Source organism: Lactuca sativa, chromosome 5, assembly GCF_002870075.4.
Source record: "Lactuca sativa cultivar Salinas chromosome 5, Lsat_Salinas_v11, whole genome shotgun sequence".
Lineage (NCBI taxonomy): Eukaryota > Viridiplantae > Streptophyta > Magnoliopsida > Asterales > Asteraceae > Lactuca > Lactuca sativa.
In genome coordinates, this window is record NC_056627.2 from 266888845 (window position 1) to 266896819 (window position 7975).

Sequence of the window (7975 nt, forward strand, 5' to 3'; positions counted from 1 at the left end):
GCGGTTATCGTTAAACTAAACCCTAGTGGTATCGATACTAGGTTTTATCGAAGGAATATCGTTTTGAGAGTATCGAAGCGCTGTCCGAGTGCTGAGTCACCACCTACTCAGGTGAGTGCATGGTCCCTTTCATCTTACACATAGATATGAAGTATTTTAATATAAATTACGTGCTATGTGTGCATATTGTTTGAATACTTGTTGTCTATGCTGGATGAATGATTTATACATGTTTTAAATGATTTAAACTGTATATTTATTTTATATCTACAAATATGTTGGGATAAAACATGGGTAGATGAAGTAGTTTGTGAGTGATGAAATAAAATTATGAGAGATAGGTGATGATAGGAAGGTGATGATAATTAGGTGAGGATAGATAGGTGATTATGAATCGGTGATGTAGGATACTACGACCTCGTCCGACAATGTGGAGATGTAGTCATCTACCAGACTATAGATGGCGACCACGGACTATTATAGACAACCCCGTGGAAACACCAGCAGGCTAGTAACCTGTAGGTGATGAATTACGAGTTCAGGCGATGTTGCAACTACGTATTCATGCGATGATAGTCTAACCCTTATTATGATGTACGAGTCCAGGCGATGTTGCGGCTACGTATTCATGCGATGATAGACCAACCCTTATCATGATTTACAAGTCCAGGTGATGTTGTGACTACGTAATCATGCGATGATACCCTAACACTTGCTAGACACATATTGAGGGAGTAATCCCCCGGATTAGTATTGTCTATGCAATGTAGGCGATGATCCTTAGATAAAGTTCGTAGGAACAATCATATAAGGAAATACGATGTAAGGAGATGAGAAGTAAATATGATATAGGAGATGACCCTTGAGATAATATCTTTAGGGAAGACTAAAAGAAGATAATGGGGATGGGTAATTGGGTTGATTGTTTGATTGTTTGAACATAATAATTATATTATTGTGGGTTGAAAACCCTATGTACTCACCAGGTTTCCCAACCTTACCCACTCAGTTTATGTATATCACAGGTGACGAAGTGAAGTGACATTACACTGAGAGATTTAAAAGAGATGTAGATCACTAGTGTAAATCATTGTAAGATCTGTTTATGCTTATGTTTCGGTATTAACGATGACTTCCCAAACATTTTAAAATGAAATAAATACGTTTCTTCGAAAATGTTTTAATAACGTATTTACCATGTTTTTCTGGGAGCAAATTCCGCAACATTTTTATAAAATGAAGTACTCTGATTTTTATAAAGCATAAACAAAATCGGTCTTTTCTGGCCGTGAAAATGGGGATGTCACAGAAGAGCATGGCCAACATCTCCGACAAATCCTAGAAACTCTGCGATCGGAAAAGCTATACGCGAAACTCTCCAAGTGTGAGTTCTGGCTCCGTAGCGTGAACTTCCTAGGTCATGTTGTTAGCCAAGATGGAATTCATGTGGATCCCTCTAAGGTCAAAGTCGTTGAAGGATGGTCCGTCCCGACAACACCCACAGAAATTCGTCAATTCTTAGGCCTAGCGGGCTACTATAGGAGGTTCATTCAAAACTTCTCTAAGATCGCGAAGCCACTTACCTCGCTTACACAAAAGGGCATACCATTCAAATGGACGGAAAAACAAGAAGTTACATTCCGAACCCTGAAGCAGATGCTCTGCAGCGCCCCGGTACTATCTCTACCAGAGGGAACGGAAGCTTTTGTGGTCTACTGTGACACGTCAAATCAGGGTTTAGGTTGCGTTCTCATGCAGTGTGGAAGAGTGATAGCTTACGCATCCCGCCAACTAAAACGCACAAAGTAAATTATACGACCCATGACCTAGAATTGGGAGCCGTGGTCTTTGTGCTGAAGATTTGGAGGCATTTCCTTTATGGTACAGAGTGCACCATATTCACAGACCACAAGAGTCTCCAGCACATCTTGAATCAGAAAGAGCTGAATATGAGGCAACGAAGATGGGTGGAGTTATTAAATGATTAAGAGTGTGTAATCAAGTATCACCCAGGCAAGACCAATGTAGTAGCCGATGCATTGAGCCGGAAAGAGTACTCTAATCGTCGTGCAAAAACTCTTTCAAATAACCATCCAATCTCACCTAACCACTCAGATCGGGGATCGAGTGCTGTTAAAAGTCTCACCTTGGAAAGGAGTCATTCGTTTCGGAAAATAGGGAAAACTGAACCCACGATACATTGGACCTTTCGAGATCGTTGCCCGAATAGGTCCAGTGGCATACAAACTGCAGCTACCCGCGGAGCTAAACAATGTACACCCCATGTTCCATGTCTCCAATCTAAAGAAGTGCCTATCAGATGAAACACTCGTCATTCCCCATGACGAGATTGAAATCAACGAGAATCTCCTGTTCATTGAAGAACCGGTTAAAATCATGGACAGGGAGGTGAAGCGTACTAAGCAAAGCCGCATCCCGATCGTGAAAGTACGGTGGAACGCGAAGCGTGGGCCAGAATTCACGTGGGATCGCGAAGATCAAATGAGGCAAAAGTACCCTCACCTATTCTAGCATTCTCAAATCTAGCTTTCAAAAGAATTTCGGGACGAAATTTCCTCTAACGGGGGGATGATGTCACAATTAGGAATTTTTGTGCCTTGTAACCAACACTTAAACCAATTTATGAATCAAAAACATAAGAGCATGTATGATGCATACTCTATGTCAGCATAATTTCAATCAAACACTCCATGCAAGCAATTCAAATAGTCATTTAGCAATTGGAAACCCTAGAAGTTCTTGTTTAAGTCCATTTTGGACTAGGACTTCCTTATTGGGCCCAATGGACCAATAAGCTTCCAATTTGGCTATCTTGGGCTTAGAACTCTTAAATGGGCTCTAATTGGACCCACTTCCATTTAATTCAATATTTTGGGCCATATTGGGCCTTGAATGAGATAGATTAATTATATGAACCATTTTGGACCATAATTAACCTAATCTAACCTAATGGGTCATAAAAATCATATTTATATTTTTTTAGGCCAAAAATCATCCAACCTAGCTATAACATGGGCTTAAGGGCAAAAAGCCCAAAAACCTCCTCTCACCCTCCCCATTCTCGGCCCAAGCCCAAAAGAAGAGGAGAGTTGACTTTGTGAGTGACACCTCACAATTGTTCAAGGGACATCCATGCATGAAGACTCAAACATCCATGCACTCACATACTTCCAAGTCTAGCTAATCTTTTTCTCCCTCTCTCTCTTGCTCTCGTCCGAGTTTAAGCACACACACACACACACATTTCACTCACTTTTCTCTCAAGGAAACTCTCTCATAACTCACCCACATTTCGAGATCTATGAAGGAATCAAGAGGATTTTTACACAAAAATCATCATCTAAGGTAAGAAATCTCTTAGATCCTTAAACTAGCTACTTCATTTCATCCAAAAATCACCTCTTAATTCATTCAAACTCATGATCTAGCACCTAAGAAGCATTCAAGTTCGAAATCTTCCAAGGAAGGTTGCTAAGGCCGAAATTCTTCTCATTTTCTTCCAAAAACCGAAACCACACCCAAAGGTGAGCTTCATACCCCCTCTTTTTCAGTTTTTATAAGTTTTGTGGGGGAGAATTGTATGCCTTGTGTGATTTTTATGCTTATATGTATGATCTTATGTGATTGTGATGTTTATACTAGCCAAAAAGAACCTAAAAATAGAGATCTACAATATGAAGAATGAAATAAGTAACTTATACCATTTCACACTAATCAAGTCTAGAAAAATAATCTAGTTGGTTAATATGAACATTTTTGGACTTAAAACCCATTTTTGGGCTCAAAATGCTAAAAATACAAAACTAAGGGGCCCAAAACAACAAAATATAGATTCTGAAGGTTGAGATGAGTCTAAACAGTTTCTAATATGTATTTTTTGAATATCAACACTTTTGAAGGGTTAATAATGTAAATTTTAAACATAAAGGGCCAAAATGGGCTTTTCGGCCCAATAAAGCCCCAAATTGTGAGATTTTTAAATTAGAGGGGCTGAAACTACACATTTCTATAAAACAGGGGATTACTTGTGTACTAAAACTAATTCAAGGGCCAAAAATGCTTTTCAACTTAAAAAGGGACCAAAGATGCAAAAAATTTCCATCTTGGGCCAAAATTGTAAAAGTTGCGAAGATGGAGGTTTCAACCGAGAAAATTTCATTTTTGAAGGACATAAGCTGTTTATTAAGTAAATTTGTGCTAAAAATGTCTTTCCAATACGTTTTGATATTAAAAGTGTCAAGAAAAATAGTTTAAGGACTAAAATGGAAATTCTTTTATACACAAAGGGTTAAAAGTGTAAATTTATTTCAAGAAGGTGTTTAAAAAGATAAACTCAAATTCTTAAACCATAAATCCCTTAAAATAAAAATACGAGTACTACGTCTACCGGCGAAACGTAATAATAAATACACTTTCAACACCAATATCGTTACCAAACGAATTGATTCGGTCTCGAATCAATAACGAATAAAAAATGAATAAACAATGATACTTCAATACACAGGCGGAAATTTACGAGAAGTCAATACACCATCTTTGGGCTTGAAAGTTTCAAATCGTGCTTGTTGGGCCTAGCTAGCCCAATGACATGATCTTTAGGCCCGAAGGGAACGCGCTTACATGTTATTGGGCCTACTATGACCTAATTCCGTGTAAAAGGACTTTCAATACCTTTATTGTGCTGTTGGGCCCCCAGGGTCCTTTGGTACTGCTAGCAAAGTCGAGAAGTCAAATGCGAGTCGGGCCAAGTGCCTTTCGCATTCACGATAGCCTTGAACGACTTATGGAAATAACGGGGGCTTTGCACCCTCTTTTCTCCTCGGTTGTGGGGCTATGAGAAGTCAGGGTGGTTGAATTAAGTGAGTAGTACGGACGACGCCTAAGGGATCGTTTGTATAGTTGTAAAATAGTCATTTTCATTAATGCGTGATTATAACGACTCACAACCCATAATTAATCCAATGTCACCTGGAATTATAGAAAACAACGTCGTATCGGAATAATACTAACTAAGCCACGTAATTTGATGTATTGGGAAAACATCGGGTTTTCCCTGGGAAATTCAATACTCTTGATTATGTGATATATATACAAAGTCTAACAATTATTCACGTTTATAATAATCAACAAGCATACTTACGGATCTTCACACTTTTTCTCATATACAACATTTTTTTTAGAAAATATCGGTTTTTCTGTGGTTTTCAAAATTATACAAATCATTTCTTTTCAAACCTTGATTATGAACTCACCAACATTTCATATGTTGACGTTTTTCCAAAATACTTGTATTCTCAGGTAACAGGTAAATCGAAGAAAAATGTGTCCAGTTATGTCATGATGTTTGTTTAATTAATATCGAACGGTTTATGTTTTGGAATTGTAATGTTTTGAAACAATGTACTGAATGTAAACAATATCGGTTGTAATATTTCAATGCATGGTGATGAATGATGTTATGATTCATGTATAATCATTGTGATGGTATTCAATTGAGTCACAATAGCCCTCGGACGTAATCGTCGTCTGGTTCGGGGGTGTGACATCCAAGTAGCATGGTCCTTGGGAAAAGGACGTCCCAAGTGACTATACTTCCAGATCTAGGACCTTGAAGGGCTTTCCTTGCATAAAGGTGCAAATTTTATGGCCATTAAAGCCCCATGCAAGCATTAGGATGTCGTTTTGGCCTTTTAAGCTCCAAAAGGCTATGCATGGAGAGAAAAGTCAGAGACTTTACGTGTTCATGTAGTGTCTAGGGTATAGATCTCAGTTTCTGTGCCTTAGCTTGAAGTATTAATGGCTTTTGGATCATGATCTAGGTCTTAAAGAGTTAGGGTTTGAGCTAAATCCATTAAGGAAGGGTATTAACGGGTAAAGTTGGAAAATTTACCCTTAAAAGGACATTTTCAGTATGTATATGAAGTATGGAGCTTAGATATGAAGGATAAGAGCTTAATCTATTAATATAGCTTAACAAACTAAAGAACTCGACGAGTTCATAAAGGAACTCGACGAGTTGGGTCGAAGTGTCCCGATTCAGTAAAAGGAAGAACTCGACGAGTTCAAGGGTGACTCCACGAGTCGACTGGAGAAGTCCCGATTCTGTTGATATGAGGAACTCAACGAGTTGTGAAAGAACTCGATGAGTTAGATCGCGATTTTAGGGTTTTGTGATTTATGCAACTCAGCGAGTTGAGTCAACCCAAAATGTTGACTTTGACCAGATTGTTGACTTTGACTTTTAATTTGACAAAAGTTGACCCTTAAGGGGTTATGAGTATGAAAGGGGTAATTAAAGGAGATCTTTTATGTGTAGGATTTGAGTGGAGTTGATTTCAAAGTCGAGGACAGTTCAGCTACTTCACGACATCTGAGGTGAGTTACGTTCCAGTAGGAGTGGGTTGAAGGCACCAATGTCGGCCCACTAGTAATTGATTTTATAGTTGAGATGATTGTCTTTGTGATAATTGTCTGGTATGACACTATCTGTTATGCTTATTGTGTTAGTATGTTATGTTATTATGCGATAGTGGTAGGAAGGGTTGGATAGACCCTATTACCGGTCGAAATGACCGAAGGGGTATGCCAGCATCCAGATATGCTAGGCATTATATGACTTATGTGTTTATGTACTAGGATGATATGTGGTAGTAATAAGGGCTAAAATAGTCCATGTTACTGGTTGAAAGAGGCCGAAAGGGTAGGCCAACACCCAGATATGCTAGGTAGTTACCGGTTGAAAGAGATCGAAAGGGTAAGCCATTATCCAGATATGCTAGGCGGCTACCGGTTGAAAGAGACCGAAGCGGTAGCCCAACACCCAGATATGCTAGGCAATATGTTATTGTACGGTATGTGGTATGATGGGGGGAACTCACTAAGCTTTGTGATTACGGTTTACAGTTTTGTTTTCAGGTACTTCCTCTTCGAAGGGAAAGGAGCCAACATGATCGCAACGCATCACACTACATTTTCCGCACTGGAGATCTTTGGATTTATACTCTGATGATGTTTTATTATGACATGTTTTGCCTATCGATACATTGGTTTTTGATATGAGTGATACTATGATTGTTATCAGACAAATGGTTTTATAATTATTTAATTTAAAATGAAATTTTTGGCCTTAAATTTTAGGATGTTACTAGTTGGTATCAGAGCCTTGGTTTGAGGGATTCAGAAACGCCTTCGGGGGTGTCTGGACTCAAATCGAGAAAGAACAAGGATTAAAATTAATGGGTTTGAGAAAGAACAAGGAGTGTGATACGTGCAATCGGGTGAGCTAATGTAAGTTTTCCCCAATATACCCATACATGTTTGCTATGATATATGATATGATTATGAGAACTGCATGCTAGATTATGGCTAAAGATCTAGGAAGATGCCTTATGTGCCTGTTGTATGTGCTTATTGAATTGCATGATAGTACTGACTAGTCAGTGATATGAAAGCCTGATTAGGATATGCTTGGTTTTGATTACTCAATGCCCAAATGCTACTTGATCTGTGCTTTTAGGAGTCCTAGTTATCTTTAGGAGCCCTATTTCACATATCTTATCTGATTCCAATCGTTGTAGGGTAGGACATCTCATTCGAAGAATTATATGGTCTTAGTAATATGTAATGGTATTCGCGAGCTAATTAGGGAGAGATAGCAGGGACTTCTTATGCAACTGATGGCGGATAGTGGGTCGGAGATTACCATAGGGTAAGCCTAGGATGAGATTAGTACAACATGTAGTAGTGGTGAAAGGGACTTGGTGGAATCAAGGTAATTTTTGAGGAAAGTACGGACGGATGTGGAAGGTAGTATGGGCCTGTACTACTGAAAGCATAGGATCCGTACTCAAATCAAGGAGAGCTGAGATTAAATCAGGGCACTTGTAGTGAGTATGAGGTCTCTCGATATTATGTATGACTCTGATGAGTGTGTGGTTTGTTTCAAAATGGTGAT